An 11,220-nucleotide genomic window follows, 5' to 3' on the forward strand; every position below is an offset into this window, starting at 1 on the left:
AAAGAGAGAAATTACCCATCAGGGAGGATGGCCTTCCTGAAACCCCTCCTCCTCTGTTCTCCTCTTGGGATTTTGGGCACGCACATGTGCCTAGCATGATTTTCAAGGCATCTGGTCCGGGACTCGAACTGCACAATCGAACATGTGGGATCCAGTCACCTTAACCTCCACACCACCGCCTGGCCCGAGAGACCTTAACACATTATAATACCTGGTCGAATGTCTTAGGATAACAGTATCCATTGCAGTAGTGAGGACAGAAGGCGGAGAAGAATGAGGAAGGCAGAGGCCAGATCACCAAGGGCCTTCTTCGCTGTCCTAGGGAGGTTACTTTCTAGGAGAGATTTCCTTGATGGGACATGAAGTGCAGTGGATCAGGTCTGGCACATAATCCACAGTCAATACATTTAGATCACTCTCTCAGGATCTTGCCAGACCCATCCGGTAGCTGTTCTAGTCTGTCTTTGCTGCTACGGACAGAAGATCTGAACTTGGACGATGTACGAGGGCCTTTGTGACGTTCTGGAACAATTGAATTTAAGTATGAGTTTGTTTGAGTGCAGAAAAAATTTGAAAGCCATGCATAGTTTTTTGTTTGTTTGTTTGTTTATAATATATGTTTCATTAACTTCAGAAATCCCATGATAGCAAGAGGAGGTTTATTTCGCTCATGGTTTTGGAAGTCCAAGGTCAAGGGGCCAGCGCTGGCAAGGGTCTTGTTCATGGAGAACCTCTGTAGAGCCCCAGGTGGCACCAAGCACCGTGGGGCAGGAGGACTAGAACTCGCGTGTGTCCGTGCCCATCAGCTCTCGTCTCTCCCTCCTGTATAAACCACCAAGTTTCCATCACGGGGCTCCCCCGATGACCTCACCTGCTCGCAATCACCTCTCCAAAGCCCTGCCTCTTTATTTTTTAATTTGCAAGAGGGTGCATGCACTTACCTGAGAGAGAAAGAGAGAGAGAAGGGAAGTGAGAAATCACCCCAGGGGGGCATGGCCACACCACAGTCCCTTCTCTTCCATTCTCCTCTCAGGATCTTGGGCATGCACACACATGTGCCCGGCGTGAGTTTAAGCCACCAGGTCCAGGACTCAAACCGCAGTGGACTACATGGGAGTCCAGCGACATAGCCATTACTCCAACTGCTGGTCCCTAAAGTGTAAACTTCTAAAGCAGAACACATGTCCACACAAAACTGTACACAGGTGTTATAGCAGCGTGCTTTCTTTCTTTCTTTTTCTTTTTCTTTTTCTTTTTTTTTTTTTTCGAGAGTTTTTTTGTTATAGGGCGTGTACGCTCACCAGAAAGACAGAGAGACAGAAAGCGAGAAATCACCCCCTAAGGGGGATGGCCACGTTGCAATCTCTTCTCCTTCATTCTCTTCTTGGGATCTTGGACACGTGCGCACATGCGCCCAGCGTGCGTTTAAGCCATCGGGTCTGGGACTCAAACTGCGGTCGACTACATGGGAGTCCAGCGACACAGGCATTACGTTAACTGCTGGTCCTGGGCAGCATTCTTTATTATGGCTATAAAAGTGGAAGCAACCCAGATGTTCATCACCAGACAGATAAACACAATGCAGATATTAACTTAATGGAATATTGTTCAGCCGTTAAAAGGAATGAAATACCAATACGTGCTACGATGTGGATGAATTCCAGAAACCATTGATTGCACTAAGAGCACACGTGCCCAGACACACAGACCACGCCATCATCCCATCTGTGACAGTCCGGGTTAGGGAGGTTTATCAGGACGCAAAGCAGAGTAGCGATTGCTGAGGGCATGGGGGTCAAGGTAGGCAGTGGGCCAGTGCGTGGCCTGGCGGTTGGGATGGCTGGATCCCACGTGGCCGGCCCTGTGGTTCTAGCCAAAGGCTTACCAAGCAAATGCGTGTGTGCTCAAAATCCCGAAAGGCCTTAGAAGGGAGAAGGATTGCGATGTGCCGGCTCCCCATGGGAGGCCCGTTCTTGCTTTCCCCCTTGCTGTCTGTCTTTGTTTTTCTCTGGCTAGTACAAGTGCCATCTGGCAAATTAATAATAATAATAATAATAAATCTTCGTTTAGGGACTAGCAGGTGGCAGAGTGGTTAAGGTGCTGGACTCCAAATGTGATTTGAATCCTGGACCCGGCAGCTTGAAACTCACGCCGGGTGCATGGTGTGTGCCCAAAATCCCAAGAGGAGAATGGAGAAGGGATTACGGCATGGCCATTTTCCTTGGGCGACGATTTCTCACTTTCTGTCTCTCTCTGTGTGTCTCTCCAGTGAGCACATGCACCCTATAGCAAAAAGACTCTCTCAAAAAAAACTGTTGAAAAAAGAAAAGAAGGTAGAAAGTAATAGCTAAGGGACATACAGTTTATTTTCGAGGGGAATGAAAGTGCTTTAAAATTGTCTGTGGTAGGGACAGCTGGTGGCATGATGGTTGAGGAAGCTGGATTCCACATAGCTGACTGTGGTTCAAGTCCTGGACCTGGTGGCTTGAAAAATACACCGGGCACGTGTGCGTGCTCAAAACCTCAAGGAGAACATGCAAGGGAAGGGACTGTGGCGTGGCCATCTCCCCTGGGGGGTGCTTTCTCACTCCCTCTCTCTCTCTCCCTCTCTTGGGTGAGGGCATATACCCTGCAGCAAAATTTTAAAAGTAAGTATCTACTGTGGTAAGAATTGCCCACACTGTGAGTATTAGGGAATTCAATCTCAATGAAGCTGTTTAGAAAACACGCCTACACTTCAAAGCAGGTTGTGTACCCAGGCTTTTAAGAACTGCGTACCACTCAAACGACATGGCCCCACTGGCGTGTCTGCGATTCCAGGGCCCGTGGATGTCTCTGGATTCTCTATGGTCCCCCTCTCCTTCCACCATCAAAGGTAATGACCGCTGGTCTGCAGGACTGAGACCCCTCAAAGGCTCAGGGCAATGCCTCACAGTGTGGACAGAATGGGGTCAGTGTTCATGCCATCGAATAACACGGACGCACGGTCCCATTACTGAAGTAGGAGTCGTTAAGCCACACGCTCCCTTCTCCTTGTTTCTCCTCCCACTGAGATTTGGGGCATGCATATATACCTGCGTCTTTGAAACCACGGGCGGACTTCATAGCACGGGCAGCCATACGGAACCCAGATCGCTTGACCACTGGGCTACAAGGTCAGTCTAGGGATCACTGTTAAGGCAGTAGCTACCCTTGGGACCAGCATTTAGTGTAATGGCTATGTCGCTGGACTCCCATGTAGTCGACTGTGGTTCGAGTCCCAGGCCCGGCAGCTTAAACTCATGCCAGTGCGTGTGCGTGCGTGCCCAAGATCCCGAGAGGAGAATGGAGGAGAAGGGATTGCAGCGTGGCCATCCCCCCTGGGGGGTGATTTCTCACTTTCTGTCTCTCTGTCTCTCTCTGTCTTTCTGGCGAGTATAGCAAAAACCTCTCAAAAGAAAAAAAAAACAAGGCAGTAGCTGCCCGGGCACTCGGAGGCCATACTCTCCCCTGCCTCTATTGCTGTAGGAAAGGGAGTGACTGTGAGTCCTTCTGATGGTGAAGACTTTGTATTCTGAATGATTGTAATAGGAGAGCCCAATCTTTATTTTTAGTTTTGCTACAAGGCATGTGCACTTTTCAGGGATAGAGAGAAAGAGAAAGAGAGAGAAAGAGAGAGAGAGAGAGAGAGAGAGAAATCACCCCTGCCCCAGGAGCATGACCAAGTCAGTCCCTTCTCTGCCATTCTCCTCTCAGGATTTGCACAGCATGTTTTACGAGCTGCTGGGCGGGGGACTGGCAGTCAGCTAGGTGTGATCCAGCCCCCTCGGCCCCACCACCTGGCTGGCCCCCAGCCCCCTCGGCCCCACCACCTGGCTGGCCCCCAGCCCCCTCGGCCCCACCACCTGGCTGGCCCCCAGCCCCCTCGGCCCCACCACCTGGCATTTTATATAGCTCCTTGCTGGTCACTTCTATGTTTTTAATACCTTTTAAAACAAGTTTAATGACTTGGTAGAAAATGGCATTATTTACAAACGTAAAGCTTGTCAAGCTCTCAACCTTTAACTGCTATTCATCGTTAGAGAAAGAAGAGTCTGGTCAGCCCCTGAACCCAATAAATGCACCATATAATGTTTTTATGAAAAGGCAGAACCACAAAACATGGAGAGAAATCATGTTTATGATTTGACTTTGTAGAACCATATTTGACGAGTCTGTCCTGGGTCAATCCCAAGAGGGGAAAAGGTAGTCTAGGCTTGAGGCCCTGAATTGCTCTTGCATTAAAAAAAATAATAATTTTCAAACTACTTGAAACAACTAAGGAAATAGACCATGTTGGGACCAGCAGATGATGCAATGATTACGTCGCTGGACTCTCACGTAGTTGACCACAGCTCAGCCCCAGACCCGGTGACTTAGAATGCATGCCGGGCACATGTGCGTGTGTGCCCAAAATCCTGAGAGGAGAATGGAGGAGACGGGCTTACGGTGTGGCCATCCTCCCTGGGGGGTGATTTCTCCATGTCTCTCTCTGTTTCTCCAGTGAGCACGTGCACCCTAGAGCAAACATCTCCCTTAAAAAAACAAACAAAAAAAGTTAAAAGGGACCAGCAGTTAGCATAATGGCTGTGTCACTGGACTCCCATGTAGTCGACCGCGGTTCAAGTCCTGGACTTGGTGGCTTAAACTCACGCCGGGCGCATGTGCGTGCGTGCCCAAGATCCCGAGAGCAGAATGGAGGAGAAGGGATTGCAGCGTGACCATCCCCCCTGGGGGGTGATGTCTCACTTTCTGTCTCTCTGTCTCTCTCTGTCTTTCTGGCGAGCACATGTGCCCTATAGCAAAAACCTCTCAAAAAAGAAAAGAAAAAAGGAAAAAAAAATTCAACAGAGCATCCTCATTTTCCTAGTTACTGGAAGTAAGTGTGCACTCACACTCACCGAAATGCTCCTCCATCTGCACTGTCTATTGAGGCACCACGCTCCTGTGTTCTCCGGACTCTGCTCACTGCTCCCCCTTTCCCCACAGCATCTTGTCTGTCCCCTTAGCTGCGCTGCACCTGTCCTGGCTGCGTGGTGCCCAGGGGTCTGTGGCGGCCGCTCCGGGCTGGCCCTGCAGTGCCTTTCCGGCGATGGGGCCGAGCGGCCCAGCACGGGAGCTGGGACAGCTGACTGCTGACTCAGAGGGAGTGCGAGCCACCCACGAATCTGGTTGCAGCTCGCTGCTGCATCCCTATCCCATAATCCCTTGCCTGGCTTGCTGCAGTCCCTTCCACGGACGCTGAGTGAGAAAAAGATGTCCTGGAGGATGAAGATGGATGGGTTTGCATGCCGAAGGGGGTCTCCCACTTGTGAATGACCCAGAAACATTCCTGCCGGACTCCACGCGCCCTCTCGCCTCTGCCGTCTTCTCCTCTGTCCTGCTCGGGAACTGGCAGGCCACCGCTCGGAGCAGGAGCTATACTGGGCGAATGATGGCTGCACCGCATGGTAGGGCTTTTTAACCGGCTCCATGCATGGTGCTTCCAGGCTCGCGGTGTCAGCAGAGATGTGCATTGTTCTTTGGGACTGCCGAGGACCCGCAGCGACAGACCTGGCGGATCTAATTCTTTGCCTCGGTGATTAGTTTGCAGAAATGGGTAGGTCTTGCGTGTTCGGATCGCTTAGTGTTATCCAGGTGGATAACTGCTTTCTCCTGCCCTGTCTGCTGTTTCTTTCCCCCCTCTTCCACAGCCCTGTAACTGCCCCAGCGGGAGACCCTTTCTCTGCTTAAACAAAGGCACCCAATTAACAAGGATGGGAAGAAAGTCTTTCAAGGTTTTCCGTTTGAGCTCTAATGTGATCTGATAAGATTATTGTTACTATTATTATTTTTTTTTACTAGCCTTTTATTTTAACGTGCATCTTGGCTCCTTTGAAATGAAATCACATTGCCCCCCTGCCTCGCTCTGCTGGGTGTGGAAGCGGGGATGAAATATTTAATCTGCAGGATTCCTCCCTCACTACCAGGGTGGAGAACGAGCCGCCGGCCCCTCCTCCACCCCGGCCTCTGTTAGCGAACCCTGGGGTGGAGCTCCATGGCTCCCGGTTACCATTGGAAACCCATTCATTCATCCAGCGTGACCCGATCTTCCAAGTGCTGAATGCCAGTGGGGACCAGCAAGCACATGTGCACCAGATTATTCTTTTTTCCTGATGAAATTTCCCTGCCTTTGAAGTAGAATCATTTTTTTTTTAAATGGATGGTAGCATTATGCAGGAGAAAAAAAGAATCTTTGGCTGGACGTTAGGATGGCTTCCTGAACCAGTGGGTATTATTTTTGTATTAGAGAGCTTTCTTTACAGACTTGCCCCGCCCTGTCATTATTCCTTATTTTGGAGGACTAGGGAGGCAAGCGGAAAGCATATTTATTTGAAACTAAAAATGAATGGGGATAAATGGCTTTCTGAACCCGGGGGCAGCGGGCTATTTTTGTCTTAAGAAAAGATGGTTTTGGGTGTCATCGCTTTCAGGAGGTTGTCTAGATGCAGGGAATGGGGCGTTTAGAAAATGATCCGCTCTTCTGTCTAGCTCGGGTCAGGTTACAGCCGTTGTATCCTCTAGGAAAAACACTTGAAGCTTTGACAAAAACCCCCCTACATCAGGCAAGGGGAGCCATTTGTTCTGGCAGATTCTTACAGTGCTCTCCTCCGTCTGAGGGGCATTAGGAGTCCGTCCCACCTCCCGGGAACCTATTCCCGGGGCTTTCTTTTCGGGCAGATGGTTTTGCAGTGCTGTTCCAGAATGCACGCCCCTCCTAGATTCACACACAATGAGAAGTTGCAGGCGTGCTGTGTGCTAGCAGAAAGCAGCTCTCCTCGGAGAGTCAGGGCCCAGCCCTTCCCACCTTGAAGTCTTTCTGTCCAATCTTCCCCTAGGAAGACGCGAACCATCGCACCGGAAAGGTTCACAGGTTGGACGTCAAGAAGGTTCCCTGGTAGACCGCGCCGTGTTAAGGCATTGGCTTACAGCGTGGAGAACCCACACAGGTTTAGAAAGGAGGGTAGACTCTGTAGGCGATTTTCCCCGTGGAGAATGTGGTCATCCGAAGGTGACTTCACGTTGTAGAAATGTGAGTTTTGTTGCTTGTGAAATGAGGCGGAAACGGTCCTTCTCTGTCCTTTCTTCGGCTGTCCTGATGCATTCATGCCACCGAACTTAGGACTCTCTTGCCTCTACCTTTACCAAGTCGAGACAATTCCAAATACGTAGCAGCTTTTAAGGCCCCTTTGTGCCTCTTTTCATCATCTCTCGGATGAAACCAAGACTTTAATCATATGTCTGTACGTATTCTTGAAATGCAGAGAAAAGGAGTACTTTTAGACTTTAAAACATTCGCTGCTAAATTATTTCTTGCTGTCAGTGTTGGATCAAACAGTGCGACCGAATTCCTTCTGTTCCCGGCAAAGTGATTCTGTGCCCATAGCTGTAATTGCTTTTTCTTAAAAAACAAAAAACAACTCTGCTGGCGTCTGCAAGCCTTCATTACTTACATAAAGGTTTTAGTGTCTGGGTCGAATTTGCTGTACAATGGGGCTGGCTATTAGGGCTCTCTGAATATTTTATTGTGCAAGTTGTCTTGAATTCGTAGGATCAGATTTCTTCCTAGAATCTAGAGCCTCAGATCAGACCCAAAAGCGAACCAAGTCTTCAAATAGCGTCATCGAAGAAAACATGTCGCTCTTTTTTTTGTATGTTCTTTTTTTTGTTTTTTTTTGTTTTTTGGTTTTTTTTGCCATAGGGTGAGTGTGCTTATGAGAGAGACAGAGGGTCAGAGAGAGGGAAAGAGAGAACTCATCCCCTCTCTTCTATCCTCCTCTCGGGATTTTGGGCACACACACACACATACACACACGTATGCACCTGGTATGTTTTTCAAGCTTCCAGGTCTGGGACTCAAACCATGGTCAACCATGTGGGAGTCCAGTGCCCTAACCACCACGCCACCCTCTGGCTCAGGGTATACTTCTTTACCTTCTTCTGCTACTGTGCTTCCTGCACCTGGGCAGAAGGGGTTACTGCTCAGGTAGACCTGCGTCTTTCGAAGTGCTCTTGTAAAATACATTTTTCTTCCCCTTCTGGCCAGTTCCTTCCAGCCCTAGCTGCGTCGCCAGCACTTAACCCGGCTGCTCTCTGCCTCCTTTGCTGTCGCAGAACGTTGTCTTCTTTGTGTAGTCCCCAGGGAAAGCGAGACTTGGCGAGGCGATGGAGGTGGGGTGAAGTCTCCCTTATCTTGGCGTTCCCTGGGAGTGCAGATGAAGGGCAGTTAGTCTGACCACAGCACTCCTCACCGGAACTTAGAGACAGCCCGGAGCAGACATTGAGCACCGTGTGCAGAAGGCGAGGCCTTTGTCCAGAAGGCCGCGGAAATGGTGTCTAGCTACCCCGGGGAGAGGGAAGGGGAACAGGCAATGTGTCATGAAGACAAGCTGGGCGTGCAGTTTCAAAATCCACTTCCTCTGGCAGAAACCAGCACACCGAGGGAAGCGGTCACACCTCTGACACCGGAAATGAGAACCCGGAGGGCCTGGTTCATCCTTGTCTGAAGACACGTTTCAAGTGGGTGGCTCTTCTTCTGCCAGCTGGTGGTGTGGTAGTTAAGGAGACTGGATCCCATGTGGCTGACTAGGTGGTTCAAGTCCTGGACCCAGCTGCCTGAAAAACATGCCAGGTGCATGTACATTCATGCCCAGAATCCCAAGAATGCCATGGAGAAGGGTTTGCCATTTGGCCATCTTGCCTGGGGGGTGGGGGGCAATGATTCTCACTTCCCTTCTCTTTTTGGTGAGCACACGTGCTCTGTAGCACATTTTTTTTCCCTTTGGAGAGGTTTTTGCTATAGGGTGCGTGTGCTCGCCAGACAGACAGAGAGAGACAGAGAGACAGAAAGCCAGAAATCAGTCCCCAAGGGGATGGCCACACCACAATCCCTTCTCCTCCATTCTCTTCTCTGGATCTTGGACACGCACGCACACGCGCCCAGCGTGAGTTTCAAGCCACCGGGTCTGGGACACGAACCGCGGTTGACTACATGGGAGTCCAGCGACATAGTCATTACATCAACTGCTGGTCCCTGTAGCACTTTTTTTTTTTTTTTTTGGAGAGATTTTCACTGTAGGGCGCGTGCGCTCGCCAGACAGAGAGAGACATAGAGACAGAAAGCGAGAAATCACCCCCCAGGGGGGATGGTCACGCCGCAATCCCTTCTCCTCCATTCTCCTCTCGGGATCTTGGGCACGCACGCACACGCGCCCGGCGTGAGTTTTTTTAAGCCACCGGGTCCGGGACACGAACCGCGGTCGACTACGTGGGAGTCCAGCGACATAGCCATTACGCTAACTGCTGGTTCCCCCTGTAGCACATTTTTTACAATTAAAAAATAAATAGAGTCGATGACTCTGGAGTGGTGCTCCTCCACCCCCACACACAGCATCGGAACGATAGGGCACCAGCCTTCTAATTTACAGAGTGACCCACTGGGACAGAGGCTTGATTGAACTGGAAACGGGTCACCTTGTTTTAATTTTACTAAAGATTGCCCTCTTTTCTTCCTTCTGGTGGGGACCTCAGTAACAATGCAGATTCGATCGCAGGAAAATGGTAATAGGCGCATAATTTTAGAAAATTAAAATACCTATTTTTTCAATCATTTGTTTAAAGAATTATTTTATTTATTATTATTGCTTTTTTAATTTGGCCAGCGAGAGACAGAATGAGAGAGAGAAGCAAAGTGAGATGGTAAGCCACCAGGTCCAGGACTTGAACCACGGTCAGCCATGTGAGAGTCCAGCACCTTAACCACCATACCACCTGCTCGCCCTTCTTTGATCATTGTTTTTAAAGACAGATTGTTGTTATAGGGCACGTGGCCTTGCCAAAGAGACACAGAGACAGAGACAGAAAGTGAGAAATCACCCCCCAGGGCCGTGGCCACGCTGCAATCTCTTCTCTGTTCTCCACTCCGGATTTTGGACATGTACGCACATGCCCCGGGCATGAGTTTTAAGCCACGAGGTCCAGGACTCGAACGGTGGTCAACAGCCTGGGAGTCCAGCGACGTAACCATTCCGCCCTCTGCTGGTCCCTCCATCATGTTCTAACTTGCGTCCTGAGTTCTAGGTGACCCTGGCCTGGTGGGAAAAGAATTGCAATGCAGTTCATGCAGAAAGCTTATGGAAAATGTAACTAAACTGTGAATTTATTATAGCATAAAAAGTTTGAAATCCACACAGAATTTTCTCTCATGACTCATTTTCCACAAACTATTTCAAGACCCTTAGTACCATGAGTTGTAGGTAATCCTAATGGTTCGAGGTTTTCTTTCTATAAATGTACCCAAAGATTTTGTTGTTGTTGTTGTTTAGAAGTGTTTGCCATAGGACGTGTGCACTTGCTGGAGAGAGAGCGAGAGACACAGAGACAATGGGAGGGAAAGTGAGAAATCATCCCCCGGGGGGATGGCCACACCACAATCCCCTCTCTTCCCTTCTCCTCCCAGGATATTGGGCACACATGCACACATGCCTGGTGTGAGTTTCAAGCTACTGGGTCTAAGACTTGAACTGCGATCAGTCGTGTGGGAGTCCAGTGACATAACCATTATGCCATCTGCTGGGCCCCAGTACTAGAAGACTTTATGTGCTTGGGAAGCTGAGGTTTGCATGTCCGCACCATTGTCATTGGCTCAGGAACAGTGAAAAAAAACGTAAGCATATTAATAAATAAATTCAACAAAGTTTCAACAAAGAGCAGAGCAGGAATATGCCATACAACTAGACTTCAAAAATGAAATCGAGGGGCCAGCAGGTGGTGTAGTGATTAAAGCACTGGACTCTCACCTGGCCAACCATGGTTCGAATCCTGGACTCTGCGGCGAGAAACTCGTTCGGGCACACATGCGTGTATGCCCCAAATCCCAGGAGGAGAATGGAGGAGAAGAGATGGCAGCATGGTCATCCCATTGCAGGGGGTGATTTCTCACTTTCCCTCTCACTATCTCTGGGGAGCTCACGTAACCTATGGCAAAAACCTTTGAAAAAAGAAAACAAGAAATGGAATTGAGTATCTTTAAGATGATGTGGCTTGTGGATTCCCATACTCTGTCTCGTATCCACAAATCCTATGTTGAAGTTTCGTTTTTCAGAGGACTCGTGGCCTCTGCTTCCCAACCACGTTCTGCAGACCAGCCACGCTGACCCGTGC

This window comes from Tupaia chinensis, unplaced genomic scaffold (genome assembly GCF_000334495.1).
Source record: "Tupaia chinensis unplaced genomic scaffold, TupChi_1.0 Scaffold000283_2, whole genome shotgun sequence".
Taxonomy (NCBI): Eukaryota; Metazoa; Chordata; class Mammalia; order Scandentia; family Tupaiidae; genus Tupaia; species Tupaia belangeri.